The 17,033-nt window shown below is 45.5% G+C and overlaps 1 pseudogene; it reads left to right on the forward strand.

The window, feature by feature from the left end:
• The window catches only part of LOC138568902 (vomeronasal type-2 receptor 26-like), a 126,649-nt pseudogene extending 115,449 nt beyond the window's left edge, over positions 1-11,200 (forward strand).
• Positions 11,201-17,033: the final 5,833 nt, after the last annotated feature.

Consider the following 17,033-nt stretch of genomic DNA (forward strand, 5'->3'; position numbering starts at 1 on the left):
TCCACCTCTTCCCTAGAAGCAGGGGGGTCAAGGACTTTACAATTGCATGGGCAATGATAGAGCTTGGTTGGGGCTCCCATTTCCCTACTATACTAGCCTCAGATTTGCCTGGGTTAGAGGTCAACTTACTAACACAAGGGCTTATAGTGGTGGTCTCTCTAGAGGTTCTTACGGGCTCAGAGTGGTCTCTTAAGGTTGCCTCTCTAGCCAATTTGGGTTGCTTCTGTTTTCTTTCACTGGGAGTACTGGATACTACTCCTAGAGTTTTTAAATCATTCCCCAACAGGAATCTCCCAGGCACCTCATTCTGGACACTGACAGGAATCCTCACTGTCATAATATTACACTGAATGGGAGCTGGCAGAATTGGAACCAACTGGATTTGGAACCAACAGAATTGGTCCCACTATATTCTCTGGCTCCCAGAGAATATAGTGGGACCTTTGGGTGCCTTAGCAACATCCTCAGGCTTGAAAAAGCTTTCATCCACTACTATTCTGCTGGACCCAGTGTCTCTCCTGGCAGGAGTTTCCTGGCCATTGACAAGAACACTGTCCATATAATACCCTCTAGAGTTTTCTGGAATGGAGTCATACACATCCATATTCTGTTTCTTACCCAGACCCATGGACTCTAAGGTTACAGTTGCCTGAAGACCCAAGGGTGCTTCAGCAAATAGCGAAAGTGGGCACTAGCCATTTGTACTTCTTCCTCTGGGGAGAAGGCTAAGGAGGCAGTGCTGATCCCTACAGGTTTAACCTTGCATCTGGGATCTCCATTCACATGGTCAATTGACCCACAAACATAGCATTTACCAAATGCTCTCTGGAATGGGGTTTTCTGCTGGCCTCCCTCTGGTTGGGCACCAGAGGATTCACTAGCCCTATTTGGTTTACCATGGGGCTTACCCTGGTTATGTTTGGGGGCCTCTTCTGGTTGGATGGATTTAAAGTCTGTAGTCTCACTTTTGTGCTGCTTCCCCCCATCCTTTTTGGGAGTTGCCTCAGAATCCTTATGAGTGGCCGGGTTGGCTACCCATGAGTCAGCTGCTCGGCAAACTTTTTTGGATCTAATTCCTTAGAGTCAGCCAAGTGCTGTCTCAGCTCAGGAGAGCAGGCATCAAAAATAGTTTCCAACATGAACAGATTCCTCATACCTTCATAAGTGTTCACTCTGTAACCCTTAACCCAACCATCTACATTTTTCAAACATGCACACACCCAGGTAGCCCAAGGGGTACCATCATGCTTTTTGAGGGTCTTAAACCTCTTAAGGTACAGGGAAGGGGTCTTCCCAAATCTATCTATTAATGCTAGTTTCACACACTCATAATCCTTTTTATCCACCTCCCCCAACTCCATTACAGCAACCGGGGAAAGCCTAGAAAAAAGCCAGGGAATCAACTGATTCCCTGTTATGTCTTGAATCCCATGGTTATATTGAAGCAGCCAAGCAAACCAAAATATCAAGCTTACGCTCATACATATTTACTGCATCTTTGGGCATGCAAGGCCTCTTAGGACTGGAAGTCCTAGAGGACTCTGGGAGTGAACCAGTTTCAATAGACAACTTTTTCATTTCTAATTCATGGTTCAATTCCATTTATCTAAGTCTAACCTCTTGATGTTGGCTATCAGTTTGAGCTTGGATCCTTTTAAATTCTAACTACAATCTAATCTTTTCAAGTGAGACTAATTCAGGACTTAATGTGGAACCTGGTTGGGTCCCTGTGGTCAGAGGTTGAGGCCTATGAGCAGATAGAGGTAAATCAGTGCCTGCATTTGAAGACTCTTCTTCCTCATCTAACTCTTCCATAACATTTGAGTTACTCTCAGAAACATTATCATCCTCATCACCATTTTCCACATTTGCTGCAGGTGTGGGGGATTCAGACCCACTCCTCAGACTTTGGTAGTCTGACAACTTTTCTATCAATTTAACTTCTTTGCCTTTTACAGTGAGATTCCTAGTTTTACACATATCTCTCAATTGATCAACAGTTAAAGTCACTAGGGAATCCTGTCGGTAGCTTTCCATATCAGACATGATAAAACAATTGCTTTACTAGTGTTGCTTTGCCTTGGGAGGATTATTTGAACAAGAGTAAAAGTAGCACTCTAAATGTAACAAGTATACTTTATCCCACCGCTGTACACCAGTGTTAGGCAGAATCACCTGAAGTATCCTTTGGGACCACTACATGCAATTAAGACTATTAGTGTAAGCACAATTTCACCTTTGGTAAAAGCCTGTACTACACAGTAAATTGGTAGCAATGGCTGAGCAGCCAGACGTATCTCAAGAGTTTAAGTGAGCAGTAGAACAAGTTACACAAAGGACCAACAAATACGGAGATTTAAATATACTCTCACTCAAGGTTTCTTGGTAAAAGAATATACATTTATTTACACATTTAGTTCAAAAACATTACACTAGAACAAGCAGGTCAATATCACACACTAATAAACCACAAAAATCCAACGGGCACGTAAATGAACAAGTTTAGCTCCAAAATGAAGTGGGAGCAAAATGGCACTTCAGATACTTATAAAGGGGATGAAAAGACAAGGTTATAAGAATAGACAGCACAAATACATTCATAGGCAGGGCAAAGGGTTTCAGTTACATACAACCACCACCACCAATTATTCTCAACAGGCCTGGCCCAAAGTCAATGGTTCAGAGTCTTTTGTCTATGATAGAACAGTTCTGGTATATAACGGTTAAGTCTTTGCCACAGAGATAAGAAGAATTTGGCTAGGTGAAAAGTTTGACGAATGTTTACCGAAAGACAAACCTTCGAAGTTGAGGAAAGTTTCATGCACTTTCTCGATGGCCAAAAATATTTCTGGACTGCCTTTGCACAGTACCTTTTTTAACGAAGACAGCTGTAGCAGAGGCAGTTGTTCCTGGCAGGTCCGAGCAGGTCGCGCAGTTCCTGAGCTTCAGACGTGGGGACAATAAGGAGGATGTTGGGAGGTTCCTGCACTGCCCAGGGATGAGGCCAAAGCTGTAGCAAGAGTTTGCTTTAAGGTGTGAGTGCCTTAAAGACCACAAACTAGTTTCCTTCCCACTGGCTTTCCAGTTTTCAAGCAGCACTCTGCTGAAAATTCGACCAGTTAGGGACGGTGTCCAGGTAGCTTACGAGTTGGTTGTTCCCACCAAACTTAAGGGAAGAAGTTAACCTTGAAGGGCATCTCTGTCAATTAGAGTGTCTGATAATATGGACCTGCAGCAGGGCTCAACCAGTCGTCCAGGAGTTGCAGCAGTCGTCTTCCTTCAGCTTGTCTTCGGTTCTTTCGTTCCAGTGGTTGACTCTGCTTTCCAAGTCCCAGTGGCCTGCTTTTAAACAGTTGCCGGACAGTCAGCCAGCCAATCACAACAGAGTGCATTCAGGTCTCCTAGGAGACTAAGCACAGGGAGTTTTGCCCACCTCCCTCACATCCTGTCCACCCCAGACACTCTGGCACCAGAGGAGGGCTTCAGCACAGAAGCCCACTAAAGGGTTCGAACAAAGGGACCAAACCTGGTTTGGCGCGCAGAGTTAAACACAAGGAGTACTTTTCCTAAAAAAAATAGCCCAAAAAGTTTACCGGAGTCTGTTCTTACAGATATGTCTGGGGTGCAATATTGAAAAACATGGCTACACTTGATTTTGAGCTACCGTTGTTAGCGGTCGCAAATAATCACAGTAGTTGATCTAAACCACTGCCACCAGCCATTTAAAAGAGGAAAAGCTAACTTTTTAATGTTACATGAGTGTTTTGAATCAGGGGATGCTAGACAACCCCTCCAGCACTCTATGGGAAGATACTGTGTGCTGGGTCAGTACATTTAAAAAGACTAATAAAGCCAATTTAACTTTACATGCTCTGGGAGATGGTAGTCAGTCGCAGAGAATGTTTTTAAACCTTGGGGAGTGTGAAAGACACCCCTGTGCCACTGCACTGAACGTGCAGTGTGACACACATAAAAAGATGATGCCACTGGTGTTGTTTTAAAACTCAATAACCAAAGAACACAAAAGTAAAAGAGATTGAAAATGAAACGTTCAAAGCCCCAAAATATAGCAAAAGAGCTGGAGGGCTCTAAGGTAGAGGGAATTAAGCACTTGTGTGAGAAATCTCCCTAACACTCTTGGTGCCCAAATGCAAACAGAAGCCGACATACAAAAGAATGACAGTTTCAACAGCCTATTTTCTTGGCCACCTTCCTGAATGGGAGCGATGGGAAGCTACTGATTGTTGTGATGGTGTTTGTGTTGGTGATCTTCTGCACCTGCCAGCTGGGGATCCAGTGATGTGCGAAAGCAGTGCCTAGATGGTCTCAATTGGGGTAGAGGGTGAGCCTGACTGTACAAAGGATAGTGCAGTCCAAACAGATGACCCTGTCAAGCCACACATGGTTGCAATAGAGCAACGCCTTCAACCCCCAGGCACCACCACAATTCTCCCGTCACCGGGAGAATTACATAGAACACAGAGTAAACCTAGCAGGGGATGTAGGGTGTATATATATATATGACATGTACCCCCGAGCAATAGGCACTAGCAGCGGAAATTATATGGTCTGCGTGTCGAGCATGGGTACCAAAGGAAGGGTCACCACCATATTTGGAAGCTGAGACATTGGAAAGGGAAAGAATAATTAAGAGGGAAAAGGAAAGGCTAATCTGGGAGTGTGTTAATGTGCCATTAATTAAAGGGGGGAATGTTGGGTAGTGGGGATGATCGTCTCAGACCCCCAAGCAGTTTCAGATGAGGCTGAGCCCTTGAAGTGTGTTGTAGGGTTTCGGGGAGGGTACATGGATGTCGATAGGGAGATTTTAGGTTAAACTGGTAAACAAATGTCATCCTAGATAATAGCATCCATATTGAATTTGAGGCCTAACTCTGCACTGCAACCAGCATCACAAGGCCAGGAAACGAACATAGAGATAAGCGTATGCATGCAGGAATAGATTGTATCATGTGCTCCATTCATCAAGGCCAGAGCCGCAGAGGTGCCTAAACATTTCATTGTCTGATGTTGCCATCAATCGTATCCTAGGAGGAATGCTCCCTGCAAGGCCAAAAGGGGGCATTCACATGAGAAGGAGAAGTAATAGTAATAGCTCCCAGATTCCCCTGTCCCAAGACCCCAGCATTCCAAGGTACCAGCCTATCCCAGACCACCGAACATAAAGCTGTTAGACCCCCAATCAATCAGGAAAAATGATAAACCGGGACAGGCTGTCTTCACCATTAAGTCATGTGATTTGTGCTGTGAGGTGCCGGGAGGGGGAAACAACACGCCTAAAATGAGGGTGGGGAGCTTTGGAAGGGTTCTGACTTATCTGGAAGTGAGTTGGGGTTTGTTAGTTGCAGTGACCTCGAAGCATCCTCTTAGCCCTCATCTGCAGTACCAGTTGCACATTAGGTTAGAAATATTGAATGCATTTTTTTCTTCATATAATGAGAAATTAACTGCAGCTTTCTGCCTGATGACGTGCAAGGAGGAGCCCACGTGAATGAAGATGGACAGAAGGGGCTGGGACCAATGGCCTGGCATCCCTTATGGAGCAGGTAACCTATGCACCAACCAGCCATTCGGATTTGTAACTTATGTAACTTACATCACTGATGACACTGTGTGCCTTTTTAATGTGTTGTTCCTGCTGATTTTTTCCAGAATGTTCTGTGGTAGCAGAGCTTTTTGCTGGAATACCTTTATTTTTGTGGAACTAAACCTTGTTCTCCAAGAGGTGTGCTGGGCCCTTTTCTGGCGTGAGCGTTGAGGGCTAGAATGGTCATGTGGTTAGTCGAGTTTAGTGATTAACCCTGAGCGCTCTAACATCTTTGGTATTATTCACAAAGACATTTATTTTTGACACAGACTCTAAAACCCTAAAGGTCTGATGTTAGAAAATAACATCAGCACTGGAGAAAATAGGACCCTCGGAAATTTATCTAATGAATAATCCAACAAAAGTGATCACAAGACTGGAAACTTTAGATTGGATAAAGACACAAGACAAAGCGATATCATACAAACTTGCAGCACACATAGCATTGATAAGCAGAAAGCTAAATGACACAAGATCATATCTGAAGATTTTCCAAAACAGACATCAACAAAATTTCATGAGAGCATGACTCAATATTCTGACAACTAACAACGTGAGGTCGATCAGAGGAATGACAACCACAAGCGGATGTAGATTCTGTGAGAAACCAGATTTTAAGGAAACACTAAGACACCTCCTCCTGAACTGTAAGGGCCTTATGAAGGAAAGAAACATTCATATGCTCCATCTGTTTGAGGATCTGAATTCCTATGAAGAACAGGATTGGTGGAAGCGCCTAATGGGGGGGGGAGGACAAGAGAAACAATTACAGTAACGCAATTTTTACAACACATCGACCTTGGAAAACCAGAACTTGAGCATTTTAAAATCAATAAAAAAATAAATAAAATAAAAAAAAATAATGCACTACTAGCCTTGGGGTACAGAGACAACAGTGTCACGTGCATGAAGACATAGGGCATTACTTACTTTGGGGTGTAGAATTCCAAATGAACTGATAGTAAAGTTTTACATGGAAGTCTCTCTATGACATTGGGCCTCATTCCGAAGTGGGCGCAAAGGGATACCGGGCACCGTTAAGGACATCGGTGCCGGTATTCCTTTGCACCCTGTTCCGAGGTCCCTTAGCAGGTCCCGCAATGGGAGCCTGGTTTTACCAGGCGCCCTTAGCGGGAGCAGCTAAGGGACCAGAGAGCTAATAGCAATGCAATTTGCGGTACCATTATTAGCTACTTCCCCATTCCCATTGAGCCCTATGGGGGCTCAAATGGGAATGGATTTTTCAATGGGGACTTACCGGTCCCTCCAGGGTCGGAATGGACCGGTAAGTCCCCATTGAACCAGGTCAGACCCCGACCTGGTATGGGAGGTAGTCATGGCGCAAATAGCGCCATTACTACCTCCGTACTCGGAATGAGGCCCATTGTTTCTTTACTTCTCTTTGTTATTGCTGTGATTAGTTACATATAAAACTTTACACGTCATCAAGGTACAATGCAAATATTCTGACAAAGAAGGGAAAGAAGGATTTCAACAATCTAAACAGAAAGAATGTCAACATAATGATAATTCAACCCAACATCAAAGCATGGTTTCGTGTTTATATTTTTATATTCAAAAAACATAGCAAAATATAGAAACATAATTAATGTTTTTTTACATCCGGGGAAAGGCATTTTGAGCCCAGTGTGAGAAGATGAGGCATTCTTTTCTTTATTATCTCAAGTCTTCACTAGGGAAAATGTCAGAATAACGTCACTGAATATCATATGTGGTTTTTGTATTGAAATTTAGCCGAAATAAATCTACTTTTTTCAATTTTTAAGAACATTTACAAAATCTTATCATATGTGTTAGTTGAGCAAAGACACATTGGGACATTGAGTGCTCACGTGCTGGGCAGTTTCTAGGGTGGCCTCTCCACAGCCTCCACTGAGAAAGCAAGTGCTGTGCAGTTTCTAGGTTGGACTCTCCACCGCCTCCCCGGAGTAAGCAAGTGCTGTGCAGTTTCTAGGTTGGACTCTCCACCGCCTCTCCGGAGTAAGCAAGTGCTGTGCAGTTTCTAGGGTGACATCTCTACAGGCCCCGAGTAAGCAAGTGCTGTGCAGTTTCTAGGTTGGACTCTCCACCGCCTCTCCGGAGTAAGCAAGTGCTGTGCAGTTTCTAGGGTGACATCTCTACAGGCCCCGAGTATGCAAGTGCTGTGCAGTTTCTATGATGGACTCTCCACAGCCTCACCTGAGTAAGTAAGTTCTGTGCAGTTTCTAGGGTGGACTCTCCACAGCCTCCCCTGAGTACGCAAGTGATCTGCAGTTTTATAGGTTGGACTCTCCACAGCCTCCCCTGAGTATGCAAGTGCTCTGCAGTTTCTAGGTTGGACTCTCCACAGCCTCACCTGCGTAAGCAGTGATGTGCAGTTTCTATGGTGGCCCCTCCACAGCCTCCCCTTAGTAAGCAAGTGCTGTGCAGTTTCTAGGGTGGCCTCTCCACAGTCTCCCCCGTAAATTCAATCACATGTGGGGGTCCCAATTCAGGCCACATTGTCAAATACATTAGGAACCTTCGTATTTTGTCATGTAGAAACTATTGTGTGTATGCGACTGGAGTTAGAACATGGGTTAAAGTATTAGTCTATTTGACATATTGTTTCTTCATAACACACGCTGTGATGCTGGAAATGCATTGGAGGGACAGGGCCTCCCTGTTCTTGCCCTGTAGTCCTTTTTCATTTGTGTTCTTTATTGTTTTCTGCCCAGGAGTCCATGTGGGACTCCTGGCAGTGCAGCTCTTGCTGTTTTTGGTTTGGTGCACAGACCCATGGGATACCCTTATGGCACCCATGGGTGGGGGTACAACACGGTGTCCCTAGTGTATGTCTTTGGGCACCTGTGGGTGGCCCAAAGAGCAGGGTATGGGCTGGTGGCAGCTCCATGCTGAACTTGACAGGTGCTCTGAATATCCTCCATTTTGGGATACCCATGCCCTGCCATTGGAATCAGTTGATAGAAAATAAGAATGCCTCTGTGGCCTCTTGTTTCTATTGCCTGTTACCTTGTTTTCCCAAAGTCCTGGGAAGCCCTGACTCTGTCCCTTCCCCCTGACTGGCTGTTGGGTGGAAGTTCCATATATGGTATTGTTGTGGAGTCCATTCCAGACTGGTTGGAGCCTTCCCAGTGACTGTATGTTGTGGGTACACCCTGTGGGTGGGACCTGGGTGAATGGAGTGTGTGACGAATATGCACTTCTTGTTGTGGCTGTCTGGTTTCTGGTATGAGAGACAAAGACTGAGACAGCCCTGCCCAAAACTGGCCTGAATGCAGTGTGTAGTGTTGAATGGCTGGGTACTTGTCCCAATCCACATTCCTTGTTGTGAGTGTCTGAGAGGGAGGAGGATGGCCTGAATGCACTGTGTGCCTGATTGGCTGACTGACTGCATGAATGCCCTTCTGTATGATTGAGTGTGACCCAGCAGTGTGGATGAGTGACAGGATAGTATATCTGGGGACCTCTTACTACTGGAAATTGTTCAGAAGCTGTGTCTACACTTGAAGAGTAACTGGAACTGCTGATCTTCGACGCCCAGCTTGAAGAAGAAGACTTGCTGTTGCATTTGCTTCGACCTGATCTGAAAGCTGCCGAATTTTTCGAAGACTGATCCAAGAGGGGACCTGGTAAGGCGCCCTCTTCTGGTGCTCCGAGGGACCATCGAGCACTGCTGACCTTCGCCGAAGCTCCCTGGGAGCCAGACCCTCGAAAGGCTGCCTCCCGGAGATGGGACCGCTGAGGAGATCGAAGTGAAGCACCCAGACTTCGCCGCCGTCGAAGCCCATTGCCGCCGACCAGGGTTCGCAGGTTTGTGTAACCGCTGGAAGCCTTTCGAAGTTGTGTTGCCCCAGAAGAGGGGACAGTTTGATGCCGTGCTGCCGACGACCGAGCCATCCGCTCCTTTAAATAAGAACATTTGAATCGAAGGACTCCTTTGTCCGCACCAACGACCGCTTTATCCTGCCGGAGAGAGTCAAGGCCGCGGACGCGCCGAGGAGAATCCGCTGGTGGGTTTCCTGCCACCTGAAGGCCACAAAGACTTCGACGACTCGACGCCCTTGCTGAGCCACAGTTCTTCTGAAACTCTTTGCGGTCCAAAACTATCAAACGCTGACGTGCCCCGCACATCTCATCCTCAGCCTACGAGCACCACCTGGATCGACGCCGTGGTCTCAGCACCCTCGAACTTTCTTCGACGCCTTTCTATGATCCGTGACTGCAGCTTAAAAGGGGGTCACTCAAGAAGGATCCATCGATGCTTCTTTGAAGAACTCTGCTCCACCAGGTACATTGAAGGGGTAAAAACATTATAGGAGGAAATAAGACTATTGAGCAATATATGGACTGGGCTTGTGCTATATCTTTATTTTACAGGTTGCCCAGGTGGGGGGAATCTCCACACAGAACTGTGTTTAGGTAAAGTCGGGGCACACTTTAAAACTGCTCATCAAAGGGTTTTCCATGTGGCTCTGAGCATGCTGGAACCAGGCACTTTCTATGTAGACATATTTAATTACTGAATAGATGCCAAGGCTAAATATTTCAGAGGTCAACAGTTTCTTGACAGACTGTCACAGAACATCTTCATTTTTTCTATTTCATCACTTGTTCTCTTCCTGTTTACCTTACTCTTTATTGTAATAAGCTTGCGTGACACTGAACTGTATTATTTTCTATGTAGATATGGCAAACTGCATACCGTGCCCACGAGACCAGTGGTCCAATGAGAGATGAGATGCCTGTATTCCACGGATCACAGAGTTTCTGGCCTACGAAGATCCACTGGGTGTGGTCTTATCTTCCATTGCAAGTTTCTTCTTCATCCTCACTGCTGGTGTGCTGGGAATCTTTATTAAGTACCGCAAGACCCCTCTTGTTAAAGCCAATAACCGGAATCTCAGCTACACTCTCCTCCTCTCCCTCATGCTGTGCTTCCTCTGCTCTCTTCTGTTTATGGGTCGCCCTTCAAAGACATCCTGTCTTCTCCAACAAACCTGCTTTGGCATAATATTTACAATTGCTGTATCTACTGTTCTTGGAAAGACCATCACCCTCATCATCGCCTTTAAAGCCACAAAACCCGGCAGCATATTCAGGAAGTGGGTGGGCACCCGAGTGTCGAGCTGTCTGCTGCTTCTCTGCACGCTGGTGCAGGTGTTGATCTGCACCATGTGGCTCGTTCACTCAGCACCGTTCCCTGATATTGGCACCACATCAGAGACTGGGAAGATGATCTTACAGTGCAATGAAGGCTCTGTCATTGGGTTCTATTCTGTGGTTGATTATATGGGATTTTTGGCTCTTCTGAGCTTTGTTGTTGCCTCCATTGCAAGAAAGTTACCAGATAGTTTTAACGAGGCCCAGCTTATCACCTTCAGCATGCTGGTGTTCTGCAGTGTCTGGATCGCTTTCATCCCAGCGTACATGAATACCAAGGGTAGGTACATGGTGGCCATGGAGATATTTGCCATCCTCAGTTCCAGTCCTGGGCTCCTGGGCTGTATCTTCATCCCCAAATGCTACGTTATTATCCTGAGGCCTGAGCGGAACACCAAACAGTACCTAATGGGGAAACGCACAAAGACTTGAGACCTCTGGGAGTACTTTATGATATGACCCAGCTAATTAATTTGACCAAGCACCCTATTTAGAACAGAGCATCATTCGACGAGGTTCCTTTTTCATTACATATTTGATTTCTTTAGTTATTTTTTAACAGCCAGCTCATTGGTAAATGAACAGGGTTATTCCAAATGACAACTTAATTAGCTAGATCGACAACAGCTCCTAACACTTGCATGAACTTTGCATGAATTTTGTATTGTTTTGTGCATGCGTTGAGAAAAAGGCACAGTAATTTGCACCATCCTGAGTTCTAGTGTCTTTTTACACTTGTAATGCAAGAGAAGAGGTAATGCTGGCGGCCATGTACAAGCACAGCATTTGGCATTGCCACTAAACTAATGGATTCCACATGGTTCTAACAGGTGGAAGGACAGGTGGAATCCATAGGGATTCAAGACTCGTTGTTGCCATCAATGTTATAGGCTTGCATATTTTCTGAACGTAGCAAAGCAGACTTTACAGGAAATAATACATGAGCCAATTCCCAGTTATTAGCAGCGGTTTCAAGTGCCAGTCACCCATGACTCTTGAAATCCAAGATAATATCTGTGAATTTCTTAAGATAATCGTGGCATTGTCCTGTGGGACACAAGTGCTCCATGCACCTTGCAATTGTTCTTTTGAGACTCAAAAGGATCTTCCGTAACCTTCAATTTGTATGACCTTTGGGAATGCCACCGCAAGCCTTACAGATGTCGTACACTCATTGTAATGCCCTCACACCCCATGAGAATCCAGTCATGATCTATATGCAAATGGATTACACAGGGGCCTAAGGATCGGCACATTGCCCCTCAAAGGCTCCTTGAAATATCTGAAATGTCCTTCCTAAGAAATTGAGTTGCAGCTACTAATCCAACCTGCACCTAATAATAGCAGTCTTTTCCCTCACTTCTTTCTAGATCCATCCTGATTCTAAGAGCTTTATCAATAGGAGTTATGGATTTATACAGTACTCAATATATCAACCACAAAGTACGAACACCTGACTTGACCGTGCCTGGATCTGTGTCTTGCAGGCTGAACACAAATATCTAAGGCAAGCTTTTAGTATAGAGCTACTTTACCAGCAAGTTATTGTTACCTTACACACCTTCCATGTACTCCTTCGGCATTTGAAAAGGGAATTTGAAACCCTCTCTAACAAACAGATTATACGAGAAGCTTGTCTTACACTGCATATTTTCCATGAGACATGGATCTGTCACTCACATGAGACACTGTAGCTATCATCCAGGCAGCAAAGGAAGAGAGGCAGGTGCATCCAAGGTCAAAGCCCACCATTCCCTAATACTCTCCATCCAACACAGAGCCCACAAGCAAAGTAGTCACTCTTCAAAAAGCAACTCAAATGTATACTCTTTAGACAGGTCTTCAATTAGGAATAAATGTCACTGGAACACGAGAGATCTTTCTGTTGCTCCGGCTCTGGCACACTTTGTGAATCAAGGTTTGATCAACTAAATTTGGAAGCTCAATGATGTCACAGATGATGTCATGATGCACTTGGTGGGATGGGCTATGAAACCGGCTCTCAGAATATGGAGTAAACTACTTGCTTCTGTTGTAGAGATCCTCCCATGTGGGGCTTCCCATGATTATATCATCAAGGTATTGCTTGTGCATTAGTCTCAGAGGGTGGAGAAAACTAGCTGCAACTGTTCACCTCTCAGGTGGGGCTATAGGGGATCATATTAAAAAGGTTTGTGACACTGTATTCTCTGTGGTGGTGTAAAAGATTAAGTCTTTGGAAGGTGTAAGTGTGTGTGTGTGTTGGGCGTGTGTGTGTGTTTGTGTGTGTGTGTGTGTGTGTGTGTACACAATGATTGTAGGGATGCCCTGGTAATGGAACAGGGTAAATGTGTCATAATAACATTTTTCACAAGAGGTTTATTTTGTAAAGCTGTATAAAAACCTTGACCTTTCTATGCTCATAAGCCACCTGTTTTCGATGAGGAAATATGCTGCTCTCATAAATAAACCGGTTCTCTGCCTTTGCTGCCGAATTCCCTGTTGGATTATCTGGCAATGAGCTGCGGGTTTCTGCATGATCTTCTGTTCATCACATCTTGCTTTAGATCTTCGTGTGTTTGGCACCAGCAAGTGAATGTTTTTCACAGATGGGACTGTGCTGAAAAAGAAATGTGTAAATATAGCAGAATGTTTAGATTAACCCATAGAAGGATGCGTGTTAACTTTAGAGTATACTCCTATATACTTCCGAAATGTAGAAATATAGCAGTATGTTTATATTAACCCATAGAAGGATGCGTGTTAACTTTAGAGTATACTCCTATATACTTCCGAAATGTAGAAATATAGCCGTATGTTAGATTAACCCATAGGAGGATGCATGTACTCATTTGCTCTGCACATTAGAAATTAGCCTGCCCACCTGCGCTTTAAGAAACTCATCAAAACATGGCTATTCAATCAATTGTAACCATTATAACTGTTTCCCGAAATGCTTGACCAGTATGGCAAACTGTTGTCCGCCGATTTATGTTGACTGTATGGTAACTAATTATGTAACTAATTCTACTTGCTTTGCAAAGTCCGAAATGTGGTGAAAATATTGCCACAGGCATCCCGATGAAAACGATACCTCACATATGTGGGTGTACCTATCTGGGTGCAAAGAGAAAAGGCTAAACCACTGGTAACCCCAAGTGTGTCGGCAGAGCAGATTTGGCAGGAATTTGCTCTTGTAGACAACCTACAGATTTGGGTCTAAGGTGTCACAGCAACCAAGGAAAACAGGGAACTCCAAGCATTTCCGAAAAGTAGACACCTGTGGGAATCCACATATGTCTGACTTTTGCGAATCGCCCCCTAATTTATTACCCTCAAGCCCCGGCAAAGTCTGAAATTTGGCAAAAAAACCCACATTTTCAGACATTTCCCACAGCCAAACCACTGAAACACGTGGCCAATACCACATGTTCTACCTTTCCACGTTCTGACAGGTGTCCTGGCAGAAACGGTACCTCGCATGTGTGGGCGCACCTGCCTTGGCGGAAAGGGAAAATGCTAAATCACTGGTAACCCCAAGGGTTTCGGCAGACCAGATTTTCCAGGAATTGGCTCTTTTGGACAACCTACAGATTTCTGACCGGGGTGTTGCTGCCACCAAGTAAAACAGGGAACCCCTCGCATTTCCAAAAAGAATAGACCCTTGGGAATCCGCAGAGGTGTGATTTGCGCAAATCGTCCCAGGATTTATTACCCACAAGCCACGACAAAATCTGAAATTTGGCAAAATAAACAGAATTTTCAGACATATCTCACCGCCAAATCACTGAAACAAGCAGCCAACAACACATGTCCTACCTTCCCGTGTTTCAACAGGTGTCCCGAGGAAAACAGTACCTCACATGTGTGGGTGCACCTACCTGGGCGAAAGGGAAAGGCTAAACCACTGGTAACCCCAAGTGTGTCAGCAGAACAGATTTGGCAGGAATTTGCTCTTGTAGACAACCTACAGATTTGGGCCTAGGGTGTCACAGCCACCAAGGAAAACAGAGAACCCCATGTGTAAAGACGCCAGAGGGAGGTGTCTGTACTTCTGATCTCTATATGGCAGAGGAGAGGCACAGAGGACCCCAGACAAGATTCTCTATTATTGGTACATGGTCGAGCAATCAAGGTCTAGCTTCTCAGGAGGTGATGCAGGCTGGTTCTTAAGTACAGTGTAGTCCCCAAGCACCCACAAAGGAATATCTGCATACTGTATTAGTTAAAAAAAAACAGTCTTTATATAATTAATATTCAAGGTTATGTGCAATATCATGATAACTCACTTTATACTTGGTTATCTATAATGGCAAATATACAGTTCTACATGGTACCACAATTACTATTAGATCTCTTTAAAGTGCATCAACTGTACATTACATGTCACACAAATCAGTTTGTAAAGGAAACCAACAATAGATATAAGAGGAAAGGAGTTGCTTAGAACAATTGGCAGAATACTGGCCCCTACCATTAGACACAGTTCTGTGTGGAGATCCCCCCACCTGGGCAGCCTGTAGAATAAAGATATATCACAAGCCCAGTTCATATATTGTTCACAAGAGCCTTTCCAATAGTTCTGCAACCACAAAGTACCTGGCATTGTAGCATTCCTCATCGTCGAACATCCGACGGAGAACAGGGTGAACTACGGCAGTTAAGTGGCAGCTCCGTTCCTAGAGGTGCTCGTCCAAGAGGAAGCATAAATATCGTGCAAGGAAGAGGCGTGCAGGGCATCTCGGTGTTGATAGTTCTGGACATCAAAGAGTTTGAAGAACTTTGGCCCAGCAAGGGCATCGAGTCATCGGCGTCTCTGTGGTCTTTTGGTGGCGGGAAAGCCACCGGCGGATACTCCTTGGCGCGTTGATGGCCTGGCCTTCTCCAGCGGGATCACAACGGCGATGATGCAGACAAGAGCATCCTTGGATCAAGAGTTCTTAGGCAACAGGAGAACTGCGGCTCCGGTAGGCGACGGCGGTCATCAACAGAGGCAGACAACAGTCTGGGAGTTTCTCTTTGGGATTCCGAGGCAGTCCCCATCTCCGGTCGGCATCCTGTCGTAGGTCTGTCTACCAGGGAGCTTTGGCAAAGATCAGCTGGTGCACGATGGTCCCTCATAGCTCGGAACGAGGGCGCCTTACCAGGTCCTCTCGGGGTCAGTCCTTGGAGACACAACAGCTTTCAGATTGATGAAGGATAGCAACAGCAATTCTTCTCTTCCCGCAGGGCTTCAAGGTCAAGCGTCAGTTTCACTCCAGTTACTCTTCGTAGTTTGGACTTCAGCTCTGAACACTTCTGAACACGATTCCTAGCAGTGAGAGGTCACCACATATAATGTTGATCTCCCATTCATTCTACTGGGTCACACTCGAGCATCCAATCACTTCGAAGGGCATTCAGCAGTCTGTCAGCCAATCAGGCGCACAGTGCATTCAGGCAATTCTTCTCCACCCAGACACTCACAATACAGAATGTGGATTCGGACAAGTACCCCGCCATTCAACACTACACACTGCATTCATACCAGTTTCGGGCAGGGCTGTCTCAGTCATTGTGTCAAACACCAGAAATCAGACATCCAAAACAAGAAGTGCATATTCATCACACACTCCATTCACCCAGGTGCCACCCACTGGTGTACCCACAACATACGGTTGTTGGGAAGGCTCCAGCCAGTATGCTTGGCACTTCCCCACGCTACCATATATGGACATCCACCCAACAGCCATTCAGGGGGAAGGGACAGAGTCAGGGCTTACCGGGACTTCGGGAAGATCAAGGTAACAGGTGATGGAAGGCAAGAGGCCAAAGGGGCCATCTTGTCTCCAGCAGGAATTTACCGATTCTAAGGATAGGGCCTGGGCATCCGAAAATGGAGGATACTCAGGGCACCAGTCAATTCAGCACAGAGATGCCACCAGCCCATAACCTGCTCAGTGGGCCACCCACAGGTGCCCAAAAACATACACTAGGGGCACAGGGTTGTACCCCCATCCATAGGTGCCATAAGGTTATCCCAGGGGTCTGTTTACCCAAACCAAAAGAGAGAGCTGCACCGCCAGGAGTCCCACATGAACTCTTGCGTGGAAAACACGACAGAATACACGATAAAAAGCAGTAAAGGAGAAGGATACAGAGGCCCTGTCCCTGCGATGTACTTACAGCATCACAGTCACCCCCCCAGACTGAGGTTAGGGTGCCAATCTCCCACGAGATAGACACTCTCATCCAGATGGTCGGCATACCTTCTGGAAAGGCCATCTGAATGATCGTGACTCTTCCC

The sequence above is a fragment of the Ambystoma mexicanum genome, chromosome 2q (genome assembly GCF_040938575.1).
Source record: "Ambystoma mexicanum isolate Mex_15411 chromosome 2q, UKY_AmexF1_1, whole genome shotgun sequence".
Lineage (NCBI taxonomy): Eukaryota > Metazoa > Chordata > Amphibia > Caudata > Ambystomatidae > Ambystoma > Ambystoma mexicanum.